Genomic DNA, 14,166 nt, shown 5'->3' on the forward strand with positions numbered 1-14,166 from the left:
AACTTGGGTGATGCTTTATTCCTAGTAAATAAAGATATTCCGAGAGTTGATAAAAAAAAATCCCAGCTTTACTTTATGCGGTTGACGCTGTTTTGTAATCAAGAACGGCAAGAGGCTTGCAATCTCTTTTAGATTGTTTTATCAATTTTATGGACTCTCAAGACTTAACAACAAATTTTAAAAAATCACACGCCATGTCAATTGGTGGAGGGCGGGCAAAGAAGGCATCTTTTTTCTGTAAAGGTCAGGTTCTCACTAAAGTACCTACATTCCCGTATTTAGGTGTTGTCTTTGATGATAGAAGGTCGTGGGTTTCGCAACGTGCATTGAAAAAGAATACATTGGCGAGAGCAACAGGTGCCCTGTTGGGGTTTGCAAAATGAGTGGGTTGTAAGCCCTTACCGGCCCCCGTGAAAATCTACGATGCCAAGTGTGTACCCATGGTCCTTTACGGGAGTGAAGTCTGGGGTTATTTGAACATGTCTGAGATCCAAATCACAGAAAATGTCTTTTTAAGAAAATTGTTGTCGCTCCCTCAAACTGTAGCTGCTTTTAATGTACATGAAGATCATGGGGTGGGTTACATTTCAGACCAGATCGCTGTAGCCCCGTTGTTGGGGTGGTTCAGAGTGTGGGCGCAGCAAGCTCTGAATTTAAACAAGTTAATTATCCAAGACTGTCTGTCTCTAGACAGGGCCCTGGACATCCCTTGGATCAGTTATATTAAAACTCAAACTGATTTAATGGGCTGTCCCGAACTGTTTACGAACCCTACGGCTTTAAGCAAAACTGCCATTAAAGCTGTAAAGGCCCTGTTTCTGAACAGGGCACAGTCACAGAGAGAAGAAGAGGAACTGGTGAAACCATCGGTGAGGAGTTTTATAATGTTGAGTATATGTAAAGACATTCAGCCGTACTTAACTTATATAAACAAGCTGTTCCATCGCTATGTGCTGATAAGGTTTAAGTACAATATGCTCCCATGGTTGTTATCTTACTCAAAAGGTTTTGCGAAAGTTGGGACTTTGGGGCATTGCCCATGTGATAATTGTTCTGATCAGAATACCCTTCATATGATCTTTTTTTGCAGTTTTATGTACCCCATCGTAAAACAATTATTGTCCCTTTGTTTCGGGGCCAAAATTTTGAACAAGTCAGACCGGCTCGGACCTTTTTACAAATGCTTGGGTCTCCGGTGGTCTGTTTTGGGGTGGCAAGCTACATTATTGGGGCGATCAGGAGTCGAAACAAAACATTGTTACCTTAATTTTGCTATAGCCCCTCTGTGTCTGGGTGTTCTTTGAGTAAGTTTCTGCGGGTGACAAAGTGATTTTAATTGTATTTATTTCCGCCAAATTTGTAATTATTTAAATGTTTTTAGAGGTACCTTTTGTCTGTATATAATCACCTAAAATGCGAAAACTGTTGAATGAAATATTGTACTGTGCTTTGATGGTTTTAAACTTTTTAACCGAATAAAGAAACTTTGAGACTTGAGTTCTTAACCAGCTCCTAATAATCCTAATCACCCTGACCCTATCTTATTGGTACAATATTAGACTAAGACTACCGCAACTATAACAGATCCCATACCTGCAAACAACAGCACTCTTATATTGTATCACCCATAACACCCTCTCTTGAATGCTCCATAACACACTCTCAATTGCACAGGTCCTGTAAAATAACACCTGGATTTACTGTTGTTGGCCAGTAAAACTAGCCACTGGGTACTGAAGATCCGCAACTATGAGTTTTTCAACATTGCACATTATTGGAAATGGCAGGTGCAATTTTCTCTGCATCCGATTTTATCTCATGTGATTTTTCCGCATGCAATGTTACTAGCCACTAAAACGGAACGAAAACACATACATGTAGGGTCACAAAGCGTTAACAGGCTGTGATATAACAGCAGGAAATATGTCATTTTCTTGTCCCAAAATGACTGCCTGTGTACAGGCGAGCATTCAGACCTCTGTGTACATTATTGGAGTAGCCACATGGGTCAAAAAGTATTTTTGGTTCACAATTAGCAATCCAAAGACCTTTTGGCAGCCATTTTCTGGATTTTTATCCATTTCAATACAGCTGATGAGTGTTTAATGCATCTCACTCTGACCTGTCTACTCAACTCCAAGTCTCCAGAGCGTGCACAAAAATATACATTAGGTGAGGCTGAACTTCAGGTATTTGCACAGGAGTTGGCAAAAAGAGGCTGAACTTGTGTGCCATTTTGTGTCCTTGACCATTACTAACACCAAATGAAATTCTGGTAAAAAAAAAAAAAGGTAAATATCGTTGACAAATGTAAACAAGCATTTACAATGCAACGGTTTCGCCTTTGCCAGTTAGAGCTATTGGCATTGTAAATGACAATATTTGTATTTATGTGTTGGTTTTGAAAACAGATAAATAAATGGCATTGTCATTTACATTGCCAACAGCTTAATCTCTTGCAAATGTAAGACCTATTGTACCCTACTGGATTTCACTGAAGAAATTCAGAGTCTGGTCTGCAGGTGTCACGTGACAGATGCCCAATTGACAGCTGAGGGGGTTAAATCGTGCTGGGGTGGCACATTAAGGCAACGCTTGCTGAAAGCACTACACTACCCTACTGGAGTGTCAGTCTTTTTGGACATGGTCCACTCACTCATCTTGAAACAGGAAGCTCGCCACCAGTTCCACAAAAAATACCGTCATTAAATCTTTCCTTTTTAAGGGTTGGACATTTCAGTTGGCGTCTGCTCTCAGTCACGCTCGTCTTGTCGCCCATTGTCAATCACGCGCCTCTCTGTGCCTGGCTGTCAAGTGCCGGCGCCATCCTAGTGCGCATCTTCAGTCAGCCACGGTGTGCTAGCCAACCGAACTGCATTATGGGATGGCATGGTGGGTTAAAGAACCTGTTTTACAAACATGTGTCCGTGCTTGTGAGGAGGTAGTGCACCTGTTGAGGGAGAGAGAGTGTGTTTGCATATGTGCGTGCATGCATGTGTGTGTGTGTGAATAAGCACTTCCAAGATTTAGTGGGACTAGAGGTTTTTATCTACAAATCATTGTTTTCAGCTGTGTTCTAATGGAATCAAAGCAACACTACACCCCCCATAATGCATAGTGTGATCACATAAAAGTACAGAACTGGAAAGAGTGTCCATAATGACCAGCAAGACCCTAAGAAGGATGTGCTTCAGTCTCCAGTGCCACGGGCGAGTGGAAACACACACTGTGCTGGTGGAGAAGTAGAAGAAGTACAAGTGTCCATAGAAGAGAAGTAGAGGGGATGCACTCTCCATTCCCTATGCACTCTACACTCCCTATGCACTCTCCACTCTCCACTCCGTATGCACTATCCACTCCCTATGCACTCTCCACTCCCTACGCACTCTCCACTCTCCACTCCCTACGCACTCTCCACTCTCCACTCCCTACGCACTCTCCACTCTCCACTCCCTATCCACTCTGCACTCCCCATGCACTCTCCACTCTGCACTCCCTATGCACTCTCCACTCCCTATGCACTCTCCACTCCCTATGCACTCTCCACTCTGCACTCCCTATGCACTCTCCACTCCCTATGCACTCTCCACTCCCTATGCACTCTCCACTCTCCACTCCCTATCCACTCTGCACTCCCTATGCACGCTCCACTCTGCACTCCCTACGCACTCTCCACTCTTCACTCCCTATGCACTCTCCACTCCCTATGCACTCTCCACTCCCTATGCACTCTCCACTCCCTATGCACTCTCCACTCCCTATGCACTCTCCACTCCCAATGCACTCTCCACTCCCTATCCACTCTCCACTCCCTATCCACTCTCCACTCTCCACTCCCTATCCACTCTCCACTCTGCACTCCCTATGCACTCTCCACTCCCTATGCACTCTCCACTCCCTATGCACTCTCCACTCTCTATGCACTCTGCACTCCCTATGTACTCTCCACTCTTCACTCTCTATGCACTCTGCACTCCCTATGCACTCTCCACTCTCCACTCTCCACTCCCTATGCACTCTCCACTCCCTATGCACTCTCCACTCCCTATGCACTCTCCACTCTCTATGCACTCTGCACTCCCTATGCACTCTCCACTCCCTATGCACTCTCCATGCACTCTGCACTCCCTATGCACTCTGCACTCCCTATGCACTCTCCACTCTGCACTCTCTATGCACTCTGCACTCCCTATGTACTCTCCACTCTTCACTCTCTATGCACTCTGCACTCCCTATGCACTCTCCACTCTCCACTCCCTATGCACTCTCCACTCCCTATGCACTCTCCACTCCCTATGCACTCTCCACTCCCTATGCACTATGCACTCTCCACTCCCTATGCACTCTCCACTCCCTATGCACTATGCACTCTCCACTCCCTATGCACTCTCCGCTCCCCTCTCTGCACTCCCTATGCACTCTCCACTCCCTATGCACTCTCCACTCTCCACTCCCTATGCACTCTCCACTCCCTCGAGCTGCACTCCCTATGCACTCTCCACTCCCTATGCACTCTCCACTCCCTATGCACTCTCCACTCCCTATGCACTCTCCACTCCCTATGCACTCTCCACTCCCTATGCACTCTCCACTCCCTATGCACTCTCCACTCCCTATGCCTTCTACACTCCCTATGCACTCTCCACTCCCTATGCACTCTCCACTCCCTATGCACTCTCCACTCCCTATGCACTCTCCACTCCCTATGCACTCTCCACTCCCTATGCACTCTCCACTCCCTATGCACTCTCCACTCTGCACTCCCTATGCACTCTCCACTCTGCACTCCCTATGCACTCTCCACTCCCTATGCACTCTCCACTCCCCACTCTGCACTCCCTATGCACTCTCCACTCCCTATGCACTCTCCACTCCCTATGCACTCTCCACTCCCTCGAGCTGCACTCCCTATGCACTCTCCACTCCCTATGCACTCTCCACTCCCTATGCACTCTCCCCTCCCTATGCACTCTCCACTCCCTATGCACTCTCCACTCCCTATGCACTCTCCACTCCCTATGCACTCTCCACTCCCTATGCCTCTCCACTCCCTATGCACTCTCCACTCCCTATGCACTCTGCACTCTCCACTCTCCACTCCCTATGCACTCTCCACTCCCTATGCACTCTCCACTCCCTATGCACTCTCCACTCCCTATGCACTCTCCACTCTCCACTCCACTCCCTATGCACTCTGCACTCCCTATGCACTCTTCACTCTCCACTCCCTATGCACTCTTCACTCCCTATGCACTCTTCACTATCTATGCACTCTTCACTCCCTATGCACTCTTCACTCCCTATGCACTCTGCACTCCCTATGCACTCTCCACTCCCTATGCACTCTCCACTCCCTATGCACTCTCCACTCCCTATGCACTCTCCACTCTCCACTCCCTATGCACTCTCCACTCTCCACTCCCTATGCACTCTCCACTCTCCACTCCCTATGCACTCTCCACTCCCTATGCACTCTCCACTCTGCACTCCCTATGCACTCTCCACTCCCTATGCACTCTCCACTCTCCACTCCCTATGCACTCTCCACTCTCCACTCCCTATGCAATCTCCACTCCCTATGCACTCTCCACTCTGCACTCCCTATGCACTCTCCACTCTGCACTCCCTATGCACTCTCCACTCGCTATGCACTCTCCACTCCCTATGCACTCTCCACTCCCCACTCTGCACTCCCTATGCACTCTCCACTCCCTATGCACTCTCCACTCTCCACTCCCTATGCACTCTCCACTCCCTCGAGCTGCACTCCCTATGCACTCTCCACTCCCTATGCACTCTCCACTCCCTATGCACTCTCCACTCCCTATGCACTCTCCACTCCCTGTGCACTCTCCACTCCCTATGCACTCTCCACTCCCTATGCACTCTCCACTCCCGATGCCTTCTACACTCCCTATGCACTCTCCACTCCCTATGCACTCTCCACTCCCTATGCACTCTCCACTCCCTATCCACTCTGCACTCCCTATCCACTCTGCACTCTGCACTCCCTATCCACTCTGCACTCTGCACTCCCTATCCACTCTGCACTCTGCACTCCCTATGCACTCTCCACTCCCTATGCACTCTCCACTCCCTATGCACTATGCACTCTCCACTCCCTATGCACTATGCACTCTCCACTCCCTATGCACTCTCCACTCCCCACTCTGCACTCCCTATGCACTCTCCACTCCCTATGCACTCTCGACTCCCTATGCACTCTCCACTCCCTCGAGCTGCACTCCCTATGCACTCTCCACTCCCTATGCACTCTCCACTCCCTATGCACTCTCCACTCCCTATGCACTCTCCACTCCCTATGCACTCTGCACTCTCCACTCTCCACTCCCTATGCACTCTCCACTCCCTATGCACTCTCCACTCCCTATGCACTCTCCACTCCCTATGCACTCTCCACTCCCTATGCACTCTCCACTCTCCACTCCCTATGCACTCTGCACTCCCTATGCACTCTTCACTCTCTATGCACTCTTCACTCCCTATGCACTCTTCACTCCCTATGCACTCTTCACTCCCTATGCACTCTGCACTCCCTATGCACTCTCCACTCTGCACTCTCTATGCACTCTGCACTCCCTATGTACTCTCCACTCTTCACTCTCTATGCACTCTGCACTCCCTATGCACTCTCCACTCTTCACTCTCTATGCACTCTGCACTCCCTATGCACTCTCCACTCTCCACTCCCTATGCACTCTCCACTCCCTATGCACTCTCCACTCCCTATGCACTCTCCACTCCCTCGAGCTGCACTCCCTATGCACTCTCCACTCCCTATGCACTCTCCACTCCCTATGCACTATGCACTCTCCACTCCCTATGCACTCTCCACTCCCCACTCTGCACTCCCTATGCACTCTCCACTCCCTATGCACTCCCCACTCTCCACTCCCTATGCACTCTCCACTCCCTCGAGCTGCACTCCCTATGCACTCTCCACTCCCTATGCACTCTCCACTCCCTATGCACTCTCCACTCCCTATGCACTCTCCACTCCCTATGCACTCTCCACTCCCTATGCACTCTCCACTCCCTATGCACTCTCCACTCCCTATGCCTTCTACACTCCCTATGCACTCTCCACTCCCTATGCACTCTCCACTCCCTATGCACTCTCCACTCCCTATGCACTCTCCACTCCCTATGCACTCTCCACTCCCTATGCACTCTCCACTCCCTATGCACTCTCCACTCCCTATGCACTCTCCACTCTGCACTCCCTATGCACTCTCCACTCTGCACTCCCTATGCACTCTCCACTCCCTATGCACTCTCCACTCCCCACTCTGCACTCCCTATGCACTCTCCACTCCCTATGCACTCTCCACTCTCCACTCCCTATGCACTCTCCACTCCCTCGAGCTGCACTCCCTATGCACTCTCCACTCCCTATGCACTCTCCACTCCCTATGCACTCTCCCCTCCCTATGCACTCTCCACTCCCTATGCACTCTCCACTCCCTATGCACTCTCCACTCCCTATGCACTCTCCACTCCCTATGCACTCTCCACTCCCTATGCACTCTGCACTCTCCACTCTCCACTCCCTATGCACTCTCCACTCCCTATGCACTCTCCACTCCCTATGCACTCTCCACTCCCTATGCACTCTCCACTCCCTATGCACTCTCCACTCTCCACTCCACTCCCTATGCACTCTGCACTCCCTATGCACTCTTCACTCTCCACTCCCTATGCACTCTTCACTCCCTATGCACTCTTCACTCTCTATGCACTCTTCACTCCCTATGCACTCTTCACTCCCTATGCACTCTGCACTCCCTATGCACTCTCCACTCCCTATGCACTCTCCACTCCCTATGCACTCTCCACTCCCTATGCACTCTCCACTCTCCACTCCCTATGCACTCTCCACTCCCTATGCACTCTCCACTCTCCACTCCCTATGCACTCTCCACTCCCTATGCACTCTCCACTCTGCACTCCCTATGCACTCTCCACTCCCTATGCACTCTCCACTCTCCACTCCCTATGCACTCTCCACTCTCCACTCCCTATGCACTCTCCACTCCCTATGCACTCTCCACTCTGCACTCCCTATGCACTCTCCACTCTGCACTCCCTATGCACTCTCCACTCCCTATGCACTCTCCACTCCCTATGCACTCTCCACTCCCCACTCTGCACTCCCTATGCACTCTCCACTCCCTATGCACTCTCCACTCTCCACTCCCTATGCACTCTCCACTCCCTCGAGCTGCACTCCCTATGCACTCTCCACTCCCTATGCACTCTCCACTCCCTATGCACTCTCCACTCCCTATGCACTCTCCACTCCCTGTGCACTCTCCACTCCCTATGCACTCTCCACTCCCTATGCACTCTCCACTCCCTATGCCTTCTACACTCCCTATGCACTCTCCACTCCCTATGCACTCTCCACTCCCTATGCACTCTCCACTCCCTATCCACTCTGCACTCCCTATCCACTCTGCACTCTGCACTCCCTATCCACTCTGCACTCTGCACTCCCTATCCACTCTGCACTCTGCACTCCCTATGCACTCTCCACTCCCTATGCACTCTCCACTCCCTATGCACTATGCACTCTCCACTCCCTATGCACTATGCACTCTCCACTCCCTATGCACTCTCCACTCCCCACTCTGCACTCCCTATGCACTCTCCACTCCCTATGCACTCTCCACTCCCTATGCACTCTCCACTCCCTATGCACTCTCCACTCCCTCGAGCTGCACTCCCTATGCACTCTCCACTCCCTATGCACTCTCCACTCCCTATGCACTCTCCACTCCCTATGCACTCTCCACTCCCTATGCACTCTGCACTCTCCACTCTCCACTCCCTATGCACTCTCCACTCCCTATGCACTCTCCACTCCCTATGCACTCTCCACTCCCTATGCACTCTCCACTCCCTATGCACTCTCCACTCTCCACTCCCTATGCACTCTGCACTCCCTATGCACTCTTCACTCTCTATGCACTCTTCACTCCCTATGCACTCTTCACTCCCTATGCACTCTTCACTCCCTATGCACTCTGCACTCCCTATGCACTCCCTATGCACTCTGCACTCTCCACCCCTATGCACTCTCCACTCTCCACTCCCTATGCACTCTCCACTCTGCACTCCCTATGCACTCCCTATGCACTCTCCACTCTCTATGCTCTCTCCACTCTGCACTCCCTATGCACTCTGCACTCCCCACTCCCTATGCACTCTGCACGCCCTATGCACTCTGCACGCCCTATGCACTCTGCACTCTCCACTCCCTATGCACTCTCCACTCCCTATGCACTCTGCACTCCCTATGCACTCTGCACTCTCCACTCCCTATGCACTCTGCACTCCCTATGCACTCTGCACTCTCCACTCCCTATGCACTCTGCACTCCCTATGCACTCTGCACTCCCTATGCACTCTGCACTCTCCATGCACTCTGCACTCCCTATGCACTCTCTATGCACTCTCTATGCACTCTCCACTCCCTATGCACTCTCCACTCCCTATGCACTCTCCACTCCCTATCCACTCTGCACTCCCTATCCACTCTGCACTCTGCACTCCCTATCCACTCTGCACTCTGCACTCCCTATCCACTCTGCACTCTGCACTCCCTATGCACTCTCCACTCCCTATGCACTCTCCACTCCCTATGCACTATGCACTCTCCACTCCCTATGCACTATGCACTCTCCACTCCCTATGCACTCTCCACTCCCCACTCTGCACTCCCTATGCACTCTCCACTCCCTATGCACTCTCCACTCCCTATGCACTCTCCACTCCCTATGCACTCTCCACTCCCTCGAGCTGCACTCCCTATGCACTCTCCACTCCCTATGCACTCTCCACTCCCTATGCACTCTCCACTCCCTAAGCACTCTCCACTCCCTATGCACTCTCCACTCCCTATGCACTCTCCACTCCCTATGCACTCTCCACTCCCTATGCACTCTCCACTCCCTATGCACTCTCCACTCCCTATGCACTCTCCACTCTGCACTCCCTATGCACTCTCCACTCTCCACTCCCTATGCACTCTCCACTCCCTATGCACTCTCCACTCCCTCGAGCTGCACTCCCTATGCACTCTCCACTCCCTATGCACTCTCCACTCCCTATGCACTCTCCACTCCCTATGCACTCTCCACTCCCTATGCACTCTGCACTCTCCACTCTCCACTCCCTATGCACTCTCCACTCCCTATGCACTCTCCACTCCCTATGCACTCTCCACTCCCTATGCACTCTCCACTCCCTATGCACTCTCCACTCCCTATGCACTCTCCACTCTCCACTCCCTATGCACTCTGCACTCCCTATGCACTCTTCACTCTCTATGCACTCTTCACTCCCTATGCACTCTTCACTCCCTATGCACTCTGCACTCCCTATGCACTCCCTATGCACTCTGCACTCTCCACCCCTATGCACTCTCCACTCTCCACTCCCTATGCACTCTCCACTCTGCACTCCCTATGCACTCCCTATGCACTCTCCACTCTCTATGCTCTCTCCACTCTGCACTCCCTATGCACTCTGCACTCCCCACTCCCTATGCACTCTGCACGCCCTATGCACTCTGCACGCCCTATGCACTCTGCACTCTCCACTCCCTATGCACTCTGCACTCCCTATGCACTCTGCACTCCCTATGCACTCTCCACTCCCTATGCACTCTGCACTCCCTATGCACTCTGCACTCTCCACTCCCTATGCACTCTGCACTCCCTATGCACTCTGCACTCTCCACTCCCTATGCACTCTGCACTCCCTATGCACTCTGCACTCCCTATGCACTCTGCACTCTCCATGCACTCTGCACTCCCTATGCACTCTCTATGCACTCTCTATGCACTCTCCACTCCCTATGCACTCTCCACTCCCTATGCACTCTCCACTCCCTATCCACTCTGCACTCCCTATCCACTCTGCACTCTGCACTCCCTATCCACTCTGCACTCTGCACTCCCTATCCACTCTGCACTCTGCACTCCCTATGCACTCTCCACTCCCTATGCACTCTCCACTCCCTATGCACTATGCACTCTCCACTCCCTATGCACTATGCACTCTCCACTCCCTATGCACTCTCCACTCCCCACTCTGCACTCCCTATGCACTCTCCACTCCCTATGCACTCTCCACTCCCTATGCACTCTCCACTCCCTATGCACTCTCCACTCCCTCGAGCTGCACTCCCTATGCACTCTCCACTCCCTATGCACTCTCCACTCCCTATGCACTCTCCACTCCCTAAGCACTCTCCACTCCCTATGCACTCTCCACTCCCTATGCACTCTCCACTCCCTATGCACTCTCCACTCCCTATGCACTCTCCACTCCCTATGCACTCTCCACTCCCTATGCACTCTCCACTCTGCACTCCCTATGCACTCTCCACTCTGCACTCCCTATGCACTCTCCACTCCCTATGCACTCTCCACTCCCCACTCTGCACTCCCTATGCACTCTCCACTCCGTATGCACTCTCCACTCTCCACTCCCTATGCACTCTCCACTCCCTCGAGCTGCACTCCCTATGCACTCTCAACTCCCTATGCACTCTCCACTCCCTATGCACTCTCCCCTCCCTATGCACTCTCCCCTCCCTATGCACTCTCCACTCCCTATGCACTCTCCACTCCCTATGCACTCTCCACTCCCTATGCACTCTCCACTCCCTATGCACTCTGCACTCTCCACTCTCCACTCCTTATGCACTCTGCACTCTCCACTCTCCACTCCCTATGCACTCTCCACTCCCTATGCACTCTCCACTCCCTATGCACTCTCCACTCCCTATGCACTCTCCACTCTCCACTCCACTCCCTATGCACTCTGCACTCCCTATGCACTCTTCACTATCCACTCCCTATGCACTCTTCACTCCCTATGCACTCTTCACTCTCTATGCACTCTTCACTCCCTATGCACTCTTCACTCCCTATGCATTCTTCACTCCCTATGCACTCTTCACTCCCTATGCACTCTTCACTCCCTATGCACTCTGCACTCCCTATGCACTCTCCACTCCCTATGCACTCTCCACTCTCCACTCCCTATGCACTCTCCACTCTGCACTCCCTATGCACTCTCCACTCCCTATGCACTCTCCACTCCCTATTCACTCTCCACTCCCCACTCTGCACTCCCTATGCACTCTCCACTCCCTATGCACTCTCCACTCTCTATGCACTCTCCACTCCCTATGCACTCTCCACTCCCTATGCACTCTCCACTCTCCACTCCCTATGCACTCTCCACTCTGCACTCCCTATGCACTCTCCACTCCCTATGCACTCTCCACTCCCTATGCACTCTCCACTCCCCACTCTGCACTCCCTATGCACTCTCCACTCCCTATGCACTCTCCACTCTCTATGCACTCTCCACTCCCTATGCACTCTCCACTCCCTATGCACTCTCCACTCTCCACTCCCTATGCACTCTCCACTCTGCACTCCCTATGCACTCTCCACTCCCTATGCATTCTCCACTCCCTATGCACTCTCCACTCCCCACTCTGCACTCCCTATGCACTCTCCACTCCCTATGCACTCTCCACTCTCTATGCACTCTCCACTCCCTATGCACTCTCCACTCCCTATGCACTCTCCACTCTCCACTTCGTATGCACTCTCCACTCTCCACTCCCTATGCACTCTCCACTCTGCACTCCCTATGCACTCTCCACTCCCTATGCACTCTCCACTTCCTATGCACTCTCCACTCCCCACTCTGCACTCCCTATGCACTCTCCACTCCCTATGCACTCTCCACTCTCTATGCACTCTCCACTCCCTCGAGCTGCACTCCCTATGCACTCTCCACTCCCTATGCACTCTCCCCTCCCTATGCACTCTCCACTCCCTATGCACTCTCCACTCCCTATGCACTCTCCACTCCCTATGCACTCTCCACTCCCTATGCACTCTCCACTCCCTATGCACTCTCCACTTCCTATGCACTCTCCACTCTCAACTCTCCACTCCCTATGCACTCTCCACTCCCTATGCACTCTCCACTCCCTATGCACTCTCCACTCCCTATGCACTCTCCACTCCCTATGCACTCTCCACTCTCCACTCCACTCCCTATGCACTCTGCACTCCCTATGCACTCTTCACTCCCCACTCCCTATGCACTCTTCACTCCCTATGCACGCTTCACTCTCTATGCACTCTTCACTCCCTATGCACTCTTCACTCCCTATGCACTCTGTACTCCCTATGCACTCCCTATGCACTCTGCACTCTCCACCCCCTATGCACTCTCCACTCTCCACTCCCTATGCACTCTCCACTCTGCACTCCCTATGCACTCCCTAGGCACTCTCCACTCTCTATGCACTCTCCACTCTGCACTCCCTATGCACTCTGCACTCCCCACTCTGCACTCCCTATGCACTCTGCACGCCCTATGCACTCTGCACGCCCTATGCACTCTGCACTCTCCACTCCCTATGCACTCTGCACTCCCTATGCACTCTGCACTCCCTATGCACTCTGCACTCCCTATGCACTCTGCACTCCCTATGCACTCTCCACTCCCTATGCACTCTGCACTCCCTATGCACTCTCCACTCTCCACTCCCTATGCACTCTCCACTCTGCACTCTCCATGCACTCTGCACTCTCCATGCACTCTGCACTCCCTATGCACTCTCTATGCACTCTCCACTCTGCACTCTCCATGCACTCTGCACTCCCTATGCACTCTCTATGCACTCTCCACTTCCTATGCACTCTCCACTCCCTATGCACTCTCCACTCCCTATGCACTCTCCACTCTCCACTCCCTATGCACTCTCCACTCCCTATGCACTCTCCACTCCCTATCCACCCTGCACTCCCTATCCACTCTGCACTCCCTATCCACTCTGCACTCCCTATCCACTCTGCACTCCCTATGCACTCTCCACTCCCTATGCACTCTCCACTCCCTATGCACTCTCCACTCCCTATGCACTCTCCACTCTGCACTCCCTATGCACTCTCCACTCTGCACTCCCTATGCACTCTCCACTCCCTATGCACTCTCCACTCCCCACTCTGCACTCCCTATGCACTCTCCACTCCCTATGCACTCTCCACTCTCCACTCCCTATGCACTCTCCACTCCCTCGAGCTGCACTCCCTATGCACTCTCCAC

The sequence above is a fragment of the Lissotriton helveticus genome, chromosome 2_1 (assembly GCF_964261635.1).
Source record: "Lissotriton helveticus chromosome 2_1, aLisHel1.1, whole genome shotgun sequence".
In the NCBI taxonomy this organism is placed as follows: Eukaryota; Metazoa; Chordata; class Amphibia; order Caudata; family Salamandridae; genus Lissotriton; species Lissotriton helveticus.